The sequence below is a fragment of the Phalangium opilio genome, unplaced genomic scaffold (assembly GCF_054372755.1).
Source record: "Phalangium opilio isolate 3A_F unplaced genomic scaffold, DU_Popi_V2 ptg000095l_1, whole genome shotgun sequence".
Classification (NCBI taxonomy): domain Eukaryota; kingdom Metazoa; phylum Arthropoda; class Arachnida; order Opiliones; family Phalangiidae; genus Phalangium; species Phalangium opilio.
Genome location: NW_028324200.1, coordinates 800,297 through 815,113, shown reverse-complemented (window position 1 = coordinate 815,113; position 14,817 = coordinate 800,297).

The window sequence follows — 14,817 nt, the reverse complement described above, 5'->3', positions numbered from 1 at the left end:
TCCACTTTTGATAATAGTTAGGCCGCCACGGGATTTAATAGTGCATTTTTTGATAAAACAGTAAAACTTTGTTAAGAAATAGTTTTTGTAAATAGAAGCAATTTTAGGCAAATTGGTATTTGTATTAATGAGTAATAAAACACGCCTAAAGCGAAATGAAAACCTCTACGAAAAACTTCCTTACTGAATCTGCCCTACATACATGTATAGCGAAGTAAGGCCCTTTACGATTACCAGGGTAGCAACACTAAAGACAATTTCTAGTTAAAATAAGGCTGCCAAGGTTTTTGAAAGTGAAATATTAAATGAAATATTTATTAAATAAACACAAGCAGTAAAACTTATAATATGATAACAATTAACCAATTATTAGTGAAGAAAACTTTCACCTCCTGCCATTGTGGCTAACACCTTTTGCAATACGACCATCTAGCTTGAAGGACCACGGTAATCAATACCATCTGAGCATAATATAAAATATCCTACCTGCCATTGGATCGGATAAATTTAGTTTTTACCAAAAACTCGAATACTTAGCAGAGGGAGCTTAAGCAATAATTTTACACTACAAAAATTATGTAAATTCATTGGAAACAAAACTAAAAGTAAAATGTAAGAATGAATCTGAAAAGAATTGAAACTACTCACGTCACATGGCGCTTTTCAATCCAAATTCTTAACCCGTCATAATGGGGTCAAAATTCATTGGTTATGATCCAGGACAATGTTTCAAAAATTTCAAGTAAACATTATTTTGATACAGAAAAAATTTGGCTAAGCCTTGGCACGAAATATCTCCAGAACGTTGAAAATCACGCGCTCGAATAAGGCTAAATGTACTTCATTGTAATTTCCTTCTATCTTTACACAATTTCGACTAAACGATCTATAACTGCACTATTTTTAATCCAACATAACTAATTTTAACCAGTTTAACCAAATACTATTTGTGCGAAACGAATTGGATGATCTTACCCGCACTAATTAAATTCTCAAATGTCTTATCTACTTGTAAAATTTCTCACCTTTGTGCAATCATCTCACCTGTCGTTTAGTAACGAAAACAAAAAATAACTTGAAATTAAATAAAAAAAAATTGATAAAAGTTAGATCAAACTACAATATGCAAAGTAGAAGTACAGCTTATCATTGTAAGATAAATGTCAAAGGCATAACGCAATTGAAAAGAGTTTTATCAAAGGGAATATAAAAGTATTGCCTTATGACTTAATGTGTTTCGAAAACTAGGATTCAATTTGCCGAAAATATCCGAGAAAAGCAAAGAGTGTCGTATTTGTTGTTTTTAAGTTCATTGTTTAACATAAATTGATAATCTACCATTCAGTTTACATTTCTGAATGGGATCTACCATCATACATAATCCGTCTCACCAGAACCAAATTATACGAGACACAGCCGCTGTGGAAGCCTTCACTTTAGTGTAGCCTTGGTATGATTATGAAACCTCTCCTTGATTAAAGGCAGGGTGAAAAGGAAAATCAAATTATTTTTAATCGATTCTTCTACTAATTATGAGACCAGTCTGCGTAGTGAAACATCCAGGAAAAATTTTCGAATGATTTTAAAATTAAAATTAGGTTGAGATTTTGTGGATATTTTGAAATAAGCCCCTCCGACCAATCGCGTAACGATGTTCCTTCTTGTAAAAAGTTCTCGTGGCACGCTCCATGCCGAATGAAATTTAGCGCGAAATTTGATAAAAGTTGAGCGCCAAGTGACAAGGAAATTTTGTTAACAGGAAGGCAGTGCGTTACGCGATTGGTCAGAGGTGCTTATTTCAAATTATCCAAAGAATCTGAACCTAATTTGAATTTTAAAATCATTCGGACATATTTTCTGGATGTTTCACTATGCAGACTGGTCTTATAATACAGTATGTAAAAGAATCAATTAAAAATCACTTAGTGTTCCCCGACCCCGACCCCGAAAACCGGGGATCCCCGACTTTTTCCCCCGACCCCGGTACCTAACATGTAAAATGTAGTCGGGGTTTTTTTTGGGGTTAGATTTTGGTTAGGTTATTTTTAGCAAAATATTTTTTGTCCTGCGCCAAAAACAATCATCTCATTCGTCTCAAATAAGTGCTCCGCTTCTCCTTTATGAAAAAAAGGGCAAGGGGGTAACTAAAAACAAACAAAATACAGTAAAAACAGTCACCAAAATTCCAAAGTTCACCATCCTCCCTCTCGTGGATCGGCGGCCCTCCCCCGTCTTTTGTAATGGCAGTAATTTAACGGGTTTTTTTATCATTTTTCCAAAATTTTTCAGCATGCTATGTCTTACCCCGACCCTGACCCAGACTTGTTTTTTTCGGGGATAACCTGCCCCCGACCCCGACCCCGATTAAATTTTTACCCCGTACGAACACTAAAATCACTTCATTTTCCTTTACACCCTCCAATTCAATTGCATTAAACTTCCTATAAGTTAAAAGATATTGTTAACCCTTTATTTAACTTTTATGTTAACTAAATATGTTCACGAGGCATGATTCATAATAAATTAAATGTTAATTGCGTTTATTTAGGTTTTAAATTCATCAAGGATGATGGGGGAACGATGCGAAAACTAAGAGAAATAGGGGCTCTAACTGTGGAACGGCTTAGGTTGGGTGGGACGCAAAAAATGAGAGAGGAATAGTCGGACGCATTGTTAATTGGTCAAGAAGGGATACAGAAGAACCAATCACAAATACGTCCTACTATACCTCCCCCATTTTTGGCGTCCCATCCAACCTGAGCCGTTCCACAGTTAGCACGCCAATTTTTCTCAGTTTCCGAACCCTCTCCCTTGAATTCATATTACAATTTTGAACTTCTTGAGTCCGCGAGATGTTACAACCGATTTATACTTCCGAAACGGATATCCGTTCTCTTAAAGTTGCGTTTACACTTTGAAACCGTTTCCAACTGTTTTGAAAATTTGAAAATGACCTTTACCACAGAATTATTTGATTAGAAAATGGAAATCGAATTAGGCCTTTGCATAATGATTGAAAACCGTTTCATAGTGTCTAGCGTTAACGCGACTCGAGTGTATTGTTCGCAAATAACGCAACAAAATAATTTCAAAATCGTAAGTTATTTTTGAAAACTTCACAGTGTCTTCGCATTTAGCTACGGAATGTTTCTTTATTTACAGTTTTAGAAAAGGCGTTCAGTTTCTTTGGAACAAAATATTGTTAAAATCAGTCTTCTCAGGTAATTAATGTAGAATCAACTTTCGATGACTTCACTTTGTTCAAATATGAGTTATCCGTTCTTGTCTGATTTCTACTCGATGCACGCTCGACACCGTGTTTTGAGGTCTGAATGTAGAAGGCGCCAGCGTCCGACCTAAGTGCTTAGACGAGTAGCCCGGAACAACGGCAAAGGCCTAAATCATAAAAATATATCGTTAAAGAGAAAGGAAAGTTCTTGAAGGAGCTTCGCGTAGATGGACCAGTGCTCTTGTTCAATGTTTCCCAAAATTTTCAAAGCAAACATCTTTTGAATATTATAAATATATTTAGTAATACATAGACTTCTTCTACTTGGAATCTTTAAGAGGCCATAGACCCCACAATAATATCTGATTGAAGTTAAGGGAAAGGACTTAAAACGTTTTTAAATCACCCGCCCTCATTCCTCGCGTTTCATTGGAGGTTTACTCCTTAACACAACGCGAAGATATCTTCTTTACATTCGGGTTCGACGTGGATAGGTCGATAGTTACGTCAATTATGCGTTCCTGATAGATGGCACTTCTTTCCATTTGGGGGTTTTAAAGATTTCAGAGTACTAGCATGTGTTAAACAAAATCATTTGACTAGATTCGAAAGACAATGACTTAAAAATGGGGCGTGACATAAATATTCCTCGGTAAAATCTATATCTAAAGGAATCAAAGTCCTAACTGACTGACTGATGATCAACGCCCAGCCCAAACCACCTGCCCTAGAAGGCTGAAAATTTGTAGAAACGTCACTCGTAAGTAGTAGGCGCGTACTAAGAAAGATTTCCCCAATCCGCCGCCATCGTAATAAATGGCGCCCGGAAATGTAAGAAAATCTTCTGTATGCATCAAAGTCCGCACGTTTCAACCGATTTCGCAAATATTAAGTACACTGGTTTCCTTTAACCTATAAACGGGCTGAATGGTCTTTCGAGTTCGATTTGTTGCCATCGTTATAAATGGCGGCCAAAAACTTAAAAACCCTTCTTTATGGAATAATGTTCGCGTGAAAAGTAATCACAAAAATGCATCCCAAGGGGCTGACGGGCAACGCCGAGTGCCTTTGCTGCTATGGTGCTGCAAAAATATTAGTCACAGTAAAATCTACCCATTCCTTATAACACTTTGATGGAAGTTTTTATTACACGCGAGCGACGCCGCGGGAATAACAGCTAGAATCTAACCTTTTCGTTAAAATTTCTGATATTTTGGATATTTTGAAAAATGTCCGGAAACTGGGCCAAATGTAAAAATTATGGAATAGAAATCCTGAATCGCATTAGGGAAGATTTTTGCGTTTAATTATACTAAAACAGTTTTCCTATTGGAATTGTGAATAAATTATCCCCACGACTCCAATAATTGAGTACAGAACTAATATTGCGTGTAGAACAAAAAGTTGATATTTAGGACATTTCACTCATTTTAAAATATCAGGAAAATATGCAAAATATCCCATATGACGATATTTTCAAATTGTTCTTACGATTTTATTAATAATCCTGTTAAACCTAATATTACAAATAATTTCATATAAAAAAGTCCATCAATGTCCCATATTTGTAGACATACTCTAACTTTCTCATATAATAGTTGTTGTGATAACTTAGCAACGTAAATTATTGGCGTATCCCTCCGCGTATGAGACGAATGTCAATCTACTTCCCTCCTGCACATGTTAACTAATTACGTATGCTAACCAAATCCTTCATTTCTTGTTCAAAGTAAATATCGATTTTTTTAATCGATCTTAGGTTAACGAAGAAATATTCGGTTTAGCAATCTTGAATTGACTGTCACTTTTTTATACATTTGTACATTTACTCTCACCATGGTCAACAAGTTCAATTTATATGATTTGGCTACAGTATCCAATCAATATATCAGAAACAAATTTACTTCCTTTTGGCATAACAGCCAAAAATATAACAAAAAATAGCTCGTCTTTTATAACAAAGTAATTAGCATTTAATTAGTCTTAAAAATAATCAAGGACTACTGCGCCATCCACCATTGGTTTAGTGCAGGCGTCTGCTAAATCGAACCTACCTTACCCCTACGGGATTGGTTTAATTGTCAGAGGCTGAGAGATGTAAGGGCTAAGAGGTTCGAATTAGCAGACGCCATTAAAGCGATGTCTTTGATTTTTTAAGACTAAATAAATGACAACTATCGTTTGTAATATGAGATGATTTATTTTTTTTATGTATTCAATTCCTTTTATATTTAGAAAAAGGCCATTCTTTTAAGGTGTAATCAGTTATGTTAGCCATACTTTTCCTTTAAACGTTCTGTCAGTCTGTTTTAAGGGAGGGTGAAGAAGAAAATCAAGTAATTTTTGGTCGATTCTTCTACTAATTATAAGATCATTCTGTATTAATAAAAACTGTCTTTGTACACAAAGACGCGAAAAAGTAAGAGATAAGTGTAGAAAATTAATTGTTTGAAGTAACAGATATTCAAATTTTCATTTTTGAAGACGTGATTATAAAACATCAATTATTTGAAAAAATTTCTTATCTTAGTTTTTTTCACCAAAATTCCTTAAGTTAAATATTTTATCCTTAAACATGTGCTTCATTTTAGAAGTAGAAAACTTATGCATTTTATTTATTTTTAAAATTTAGAGTTAGTTTGAGTATTCGGGCCTATAAGGAGAATAAACTGGCAGAAAATTGTTGATAGCAGACAGAATAAAACAAGCATGAAAACTTAACAAAACGTGTTCGTTTATTTTGAAGTTTTCGAGGTTTCAAAAATTGACGTGTTGTATATCTCTCAAAAGATCACAATCAAGCTACAGATCCTTTTGACTCTAATAACTACATCACAGTCAAAGGGCGAATGTAATTCTCGGTTCGCAATATTTTCAATTTTTAAATATAAAAATAAATATTTCTAGCTCTATTTTTCAGATATCCGAGTATTTGAACTTCCTCGAAGCAAATGTTTCTCGAAAATAAACAGTAGTATCAAGGTAGTTTCTCTGAAATTTTTGTGAAAAAAACTAAGATAAGAAATTTTTTCAAATAATTGACTTTTTATAATCACGTCTTCAAAAATGAAAATTTGAATATCTGTTACTTCAAACAATTAATTTTCTACACTTATCTCTTACTTTTTCGCGTCTTTGTGTACAAAGACAGTTTTTATTAATATCTGTAACTTCAGTCTTAATATGAATTGAAACTGTTCAGAAACTAGTATTTTAAAACGTATACTGAAAAGCAGGCGCTCCATTTAAGTCTTGTGGTGTTGCGCGTTTATTAGTTACCGCGTTTGAACTTGATTGCTTCAACGCCCAGTCCAACTCAAATTGCCTTCCCGTCGTTTTCACGTGCAAAGCACAGTGGATGCAATAATACAAATAGATTCGTAGACCTGTGTACAAAAACAACCTATACACCTGTGCACAAACATATTCCATAGACCTGTGCTGGGTGACCACATTTCCTAAATTTTCTAATTTTTCCTATTTTCGGATGTCTTCCTATTAGTTCCTATAATTTCGACAATTTTCCTATATTTTCCTATTTTTTGAAATTGTAGATATTTTGTGCGCTCTCACTTTTGGTTTTGTTATATATCACCAAAGCTATGGAAGCCTCTAAAAATATTTGTCACAGAAGTCTGTGATGTTTTAAATTTATAGCATATGTTTCTAAGATTACGTTTCATAAGTATGACACTTCCTATATTTCAAAACGCTAGAGACTTAATGAGAGCTAGTTCGAGAACGACGCAAGAATTGACTACACGCGATTTTCTACTCCATCTTCCTATTTAGTCTGTACTAAGCCTTTGACAGGGCCTCATCAGGCGTCGCTTTACGAGAATCTATGACGTTTCATTTACGTCACTTCGAGACAAGCTCTCAGTTAACAGTGACAAATTTATGTAACATATCTTACGAACTTATGGTTATAACAAAACCAAAGCTCCTTTGTAAATCTTGTTTTATTACATTCAAAGCATTTGCAACCTATATTTTGCTATTTTTTCAAGAGTAGTTCTCTTGTCTTTTCCTGTTTTTTTAATTATACATCTATAAATCAAAGTCCTGACTGACTGACAGACTGACTGATAATCATCGCCCAGCCCAAACCGCTGACCCCAGAAAGCTGAAAATTTGGAGGAACGTTACTCGTAAGTAGTAGGCGCGTACTAAGAACGATTTTTCCAATCCGCCGCCATCTTCATAAATGGCGCCCAGAAATGTAACAAATCTTCTCTTTGTAAGAAAGTCCGCGAGTTTCAACCGATTTCACAAATATTTAGTACACTGGATTCCTTTAACCTATAGACGAGCTGAATGGTCTTTCGGGATCGATTTGTTGCCATCATTTTAAATGGCGGCCAGATATTTAAAAACCTTTCTTTATAGAATGTCTGTGTGCAATGTAATAAAAAATGTCCCGACGAGCTGAGGGGCGACGCCGAGTGCCTTCGCTCCTAGGATGCTACAGAAATATTAGTCGAATCAGTAAAATGTACCCATACTTGATGGAAGTTCTTACTACACTCAAGCGATGCCGCGGGTAACAGCTAGTCTCTTATAATTTCCTGTAAATCAATAGGCCTTTATAGAAAGTTTTTACAGCTTGCGCACCTTGTTGATTTGTCCCGCCGCGCCTGCGCATTATAACAGCCATGCGTCACCAAAATTCTCTCGGAAGTGACGTCACTAAACTCAACAACCAAGGCTTAGATCAAAATTCTTAAATAAATATACTTTACGTTAGATCTAATCATTATAAATTCATACGAGTATCAAATATCAACATTAGAATAGTTCGGCACAATATGAATAAGATTTGCTGGCACAAAGTAGAGAAACACAAACGAAGAACAAACGCTTTAAAAAAAGCCCACCATTTTGTCAGTCTGCTTTATCTCTCCAAATCTTGCCTCCAGTTCGTGTTTTTTATAACACAAAACTGGCTGAACTGAACTGACTCAGTTTGAACTACAAGAGGGGACAAGTACCCATAATTCCTTTAGAACTTTCTGTAAAGGCCTATTGTAAATTTCCTATTTTCCTATAACTATTACAAGGTTATTTGTGGTCACCATGAGTACACAAACATATTTCGTAGATAACATAGACTTGTGAAAACACATGTCATATAATAGTGTACAAACTGATCCCGTAGACTTGTGCACAAACAGATCCCTTAGAATTGTGCACAAACTGATGTAATAGACTTGCGCACAAAATGATGTCATAGACTTGCGCACACACTGATGTCATAGACTTACGCACAAACAGATGTCATAAACTTGTGCAAAAAGAGATGATATATACCTGTACACAAAAAGATTCCATGGGCCTCAGCAGAAAAAAAATCCATACCCCTATGCTCAAAAATATGCTCAAGAATATCTCGTACACCAGTGCACAAAAATACTGCATATCCATATGCACTAAAATATCCCGTATCCATTTGCAGAAAAATGTTCTTTAGACCTGTGCACAAACAGATGCAGTGGCCTTTGCAAAAACAGATTCCTTAGGCCTCTGCACAAACCGATTCAGTAGGCCTGTGCACAAAAATATTCCGTAGACCTAAGCACTAAAATATTCCGAAGACCTGTGCACAAAAATATTCCGTAGACCTGTGCACAAACAGATACCGTAGACATGTGCACAAACAGATTCCGGAGACTTGTACACAAACGGAAGTCACAGGGTTGTGCACGAACAGATGTCATAGACTTGCGCAAAAAATACATCATAGACTTGCGCAAAAAGAGATGTCATGGATATGTGCACATCAGATTCCATGGACTAGTGCAAAAACAGAAGTCTTAGACTCGTTTACAAACAGAAGTCTTAGACTTGTTTACAAACAGAAGTCTAAGACTTGTTTACAAACAGAAGTCATAGACCTGAATACATAAAGATTCCATACCCATTTGCACAAAACAATTCCATACCCAATAGCACAAAACGATTCCATACCCATTTGCCCAAAACGATTCCATAGACCTGTGCACAAAAATATTCCATAGACCTGTGCCCAAAAAATATGCCGTAGGCCTGTGCACAAACAGATGCCGTAGACCTGTAAAGAGACAGATTCCGTAAACCTATGTACAAACAGATACCGGAGATCTGTGCACAGATTCCGTAGCCATGTGCACAAACAAATTCCGTAGACTTGTACACAAGTGGAAGTCACAGGCTTGTGCACAACAGATGTCATAGACATGTTCAAACCAGATTCCATATCTTTGTGCACAAACAGAAGTCATAGACCTGTGCACAAAAAACATTCTATAGACTTGTGCACATCAAGTTTCCATAGACATGTGCACAAAAGATCTCATGGAGATGCGCATAAAAGATTTCATGGAACTGTACACAAAACATTATATAGGCTTGTGCACATAAAGATTCCTTAGACCTGTGTACATAAAGATTTCATACCCATAGCACAAAACTATTCCATAACCATTTGCACAGAAATATTCCCTAGACCTGCGCACAAAAATATTTCATAAAACTGTGCACAAAAAGATTCCATAAAACTGTGCACAAAAAGATTCCATTGACCTATGCACAAAATATTCTATTGGCTTTTGTATAAACATGTGACATAGACCTGTGTACAAAAATAATCCATGGACCTGTGCACAAAAACATGCCTTGGACCTGTTCAGAAACATTCCATACCCCTATATGCTCAAAAATATTTCACACCCATTTGCACAAACATTTTCCGTAGACCCGTGCACAAACAGAGTCCGTAGACTAGCGCATAAACAGATTCCATAGATTTACGCACAAATATATTACTTAGACTCGTGCACAAATAGATTCCACAGACTTGTACACAAACGGAAGTCACACGGTTTTGCACAATCCGATGTTATAGACTTGTGCACAAACAGATGTCATATGCTTGTGTAAAAACTGATTTCATAGACTTGCTCAAAAAGAGATGTCATCGACATTTGCACAAGAGATTCCGTAGACTTGTGCACATAAAGATTCTTCAGACTTGTGCACAAACATATTTTGTAGACCTGTACACACAGAAATACCATAGACGTGTGCAAAAATAGATGTCAAATATTTGTGCAAAAACCCATCCCTTAGACTTTTGCACAAACTGATGCCATAGACTTGTGCAGAATCATATGTCCTAGACCGGTGTACAAAACATTCTATAGATTTGTGCACAAACATGAGTCATATACCTGTACACAAAAAATATTTCACGGACTTCTGCACAAAAACATTCCATATACCTGTACACAAAAATATTCCATCGACCTCTGCACAAAAACATTCCATAACCTTAGGTTCAAAAATTTTCCTTACCCATTTGCACAAAAATATCACGTTCACCTGTGCACAAAAATATCACGTACACCTGTGCACAAAAATATTCGGTATCCATTTTCACAAAAACATTCCATTGACCTCTGCACAAAAACATTCCATTGACCTCTGCACAAAAACATTCCATAACCCTATGCTCTAAAATTTTCCTTACCCATTTGCACAAAAATATCATGTTCACCTGTGCACAAAAATATCACGTACACCTGTGCACAAAAATATCACGTACACCTGTGCACAAAAATATTCGTTATCCATTTTCACAAAAACATTCCATTGACCTCTGCACAAAAACATTCCATAACCCTATACTCAAAAAATTTCCTTACCCATTTGCACAAAAATATCATGTTCACCTGTGCACAAAAATATCACGTACACCTGTGCACAAAAATATCACGTACACCTGTGCACAAAAATATTCGGTATCCATTTTCACAAAAACATTCCATAACCCTATGCTCAAAAATTTTCCTTACCCATTTGCACAAAAATATCACGTACACCTTTGCACAAAAATATCACGTACACCTGTGCACAAAAATATCACGTACACCTGTGCACAAAAATATCACGTACACCTGTGCACAAAAATATCACGTACACCTGTGCACAAAAATATTCGGTATCCATTTTCACAAAAATATTCCGTACACCTGTGCACAAAAATATTCCAAATCCATTTTCACCATAATATTCCGTACACCTGTGAACAAAAACAGTTCGTAAACCTGTGCACAAAAATATTCCAAATCCATTTTCACCTATAATATTCCGTACACCTATGCAAAAAAATATTCCGTACACCTATGCATAAAAATATTTCGTACACTTGTGCACAAATAAAAATCACGGGCTTGTGCACAAAGAAATGTCGTAGACTCGCGCAAAAAGAGATGTTATAGACATGTGCACATCAGATTCCATAGAGTTATGCACAAACATTTTCAATACCCCTATGCTCAAACAGATTTCAAACCCTTATGCTCAAAAAGATTCCATACCCATTTGCACAAAAATAATCCGTAGACCCGTGCTCAAAAATATTCCGTAGACCCTTGCTCAGACAGAGGTCACTCGCGTGTGCACAAACAGATGTCATAGACTTGTGAATAAACAGATGTTATAGACTTGTGCCCAAAGAGATGTTATAGACTTGTTCACACACAGGTGTTATAGACTTGTTCACACACAGGTGTTATAGAATTGCTCACAAACAGGTGTTAAAGAATTGCTCACAAACAGGTGTTATAGACTTGTTCACAAACAGATGATTTAGACTTGTGCACAAACGGATGTTTTAGTCTTGTGCACAAACAGATGTTTTAGACTTGTGCATAAACAAATGTTATTGACTTGCGCCAAAATAGAAATGAGCAAATCAGATTCCAAAGACCTGTGCACAATCAGAGGTCGTAGACCTGTGCACAAACAGAAGTCGTAGACCTGTGCAAATAAAGATTTTTCACTTGGGCACATAAAGATTCTTCAGACTTGTGTGCACATAAAGATTCTTCAGACTTGTGTGCACATAAAGATTCTTCAGACTTGTGTGCACATAAAGATTCTTCAGACTTGTGTGCACATAAAGATTCTTCAGACTTGTGTGCACATAAAGATTCTTCAGACTTGTGTGCACATAAAGATTCTTCAAACTTGTGCACATAAATATACCATAGACCCATGAACAAAAAATTCCATAGACCTGTGCACAGAAGATTCCATACTCCTATACTCAAAAGGATTCCATGCTGATTTGCACAAAAACATTCCGTAGACCTGTTTAAAACAATATTCCATAGGCCTGTGCACGAAAAGATTCCATAGCCCTGGAAACAAAAATATTCGGCTGACCTGTGCACAAAAAGATTGCATAGGCCTCTGCACAAAGAGATTTTATACCCCTTTGCACAAAAATATTCTGTAGGTCTGTGCTTAGACAGATTCCGTAGACTTGTACACAAACAGATGTTATAGTTTAGACTCGTGTAAAAATTTAATTACCTATAATTGGTAATTATCTTTAATTGCTTATTTTGTTTAATTAAATTTAATCTGTACTTCGCAACTAAATTAGTTGGACGCGTAAAAGTTATAATGACAATTAATCTAGCTAATTTGATTATCTGCAGTAAAACGACGTAAGTCCTAGAATGACTGTCTTCATTACTTAACCCAAGCAAAAAAGTCTTAAGTTCCACAGTTTAAAGGTAAGCCACGTAATTCGGAGCAGGTACTTAAAACTATTAAAAACAATACTTATACTTTGTTTTTCTTAATGAAACAAAAATTGGCGCCCACTTTAAAAATGGGGCTTTCATTTAAGACCATTTTCAAATCTATCAAACGTATGGTTATTTTTGTAAGGGTAGTTACAAAATGGGTAAGTTTGGAAAATTTCCCATGTTATTTCTATGGAGATTCTCTAGTTTTTCGCCAAAATCTGTGATTAATTTTATGGAAATGAAAACCACCCTTAGCAACTTTATGCATTATAAAATAAACTATTGGATGGATCATCTTGAAATTTTTACCACATATTAAGGGCCCGGATGTTAGTTCAGTAGAAAAATTTCAAAACAATCAACTTAATACGAAAAAAGTTAAATCCAATCCAAAAACCTTCCTTATACATTAGAGCCGTCATCAGGCCTTATCTAAGGGAGCTACCGCTCCCTTAGAATAGTGAAATATCTCCGAGTGATTTTAGAATTCAAATTAGGTTCAGATTTTGTGGATAATTTCAAATAAGGACCTCCGACCAATCGCGTAACGGCCTATCTTTTTGTTAACAAAGTACGTCACAACTGAGATAGCTCTATATTATTGTAAGTATTAGTCTCATTTAATTTTATTTGCTGTGCCCCTGACCCATCCCGGGTTCTCGTTGCTTCTAAAAACTGAGCCTGGTTTTCATTGGCATAAAAATTAAATTTATTTATAAGATTGGGTGGATAGTTGAAGATAGATAGTGTTAGGTAAATTTTCGTTTAAATTTTTGAGTTCATTTCATACTTTTTGTTGCTACGTTATTTGTGAGTGATACTATCTTTTTGTCGCTCGTTGCTCTCGAGGGGAAATGGGGGATCGAATAATCTTTCTCTGTCGTCGTCGTTCGAGTGCTTGCCATTAATTGAAAAGGAACTTCCTTATCTTTAAAGTGAAATTACGAAACACCGATTTGGAGTATTGGTAAGAAAACCCCAACGCCGTTTTAGTTCGCTAACAAACCTTCTTAAGGCTCTTTCAGAGGATCCAACTTTTTGACTCATCTCGATGGTTCAAAAAGTTGTAAAGTATATGTACCAAGAGTTTATAGTATAGGTTCCATGAATTTAAAGAATATGTTTCACGAGTTTTTAAAATATGTTCCATGAGTTTATAGTATATATACCATGAATTTAAAGTATAGGCTCCATGAGTTTATTGTATAGGTTCCATAACTTTATGGTATAGGTTCCATGAGTTTATAGAATAGGTTCCATGAGTTTATCGTGTAGGTCCCATGAGTTTATAGAATAGGTTCCATGAGTTTATAGTATAGGTTCCATGAGTTTAGAGTATATGTACCATGAGTTTACAGTATATGTTCCATGAGTTTAGAGTATATGTACCATGAGTTTATAGTATATGCACCATGAGTTTATAGTATAGGTTGCATGAGTTTATTGTATAGGTTGCATGAGTTTATAGTATATGTTCCATGAGTTTAGATTATATGTACCATGAGTTTATAGTATATGCACCATGAGTTTATAATATATGCACCATGAGTTAATAGTATATGTTCCATGAGTTTGGTTCACGGGTAGTTGAGCGGTTTTCAAAAGAGCGTTTTGGAATAAAGCGGTTCCCAAAACAGCGGTTTGCATAACCGCGTGGAAGCAAAACCGCGGTTGCTGTTTCCGCGTTTCTCAATACAGCGCTATTTCCCAAAACAGCGGTTGCTGTTTCCGCCCAAACTGTGATTGATAGGGAGGGAAATCTCTATTATATTAAGTATATAGAACAAAGAACAATATTATGCAAAAAGGAGTAATGTTATATCGGAAGTAAATATAAAATATAATTTTTTGGAAAAGGCATATTATTTTGGGAAGTCAATGAAGATAAACAACAATATTTTGGAAAAGGCGTACTTTCGTACGCTCAAGATATAAACGCTGTAATCAAAATGCGCTAAAACGAGAAATGGCTATAATGGCAAACGCGTTTATGAAAAAGCCGTTTTGGAC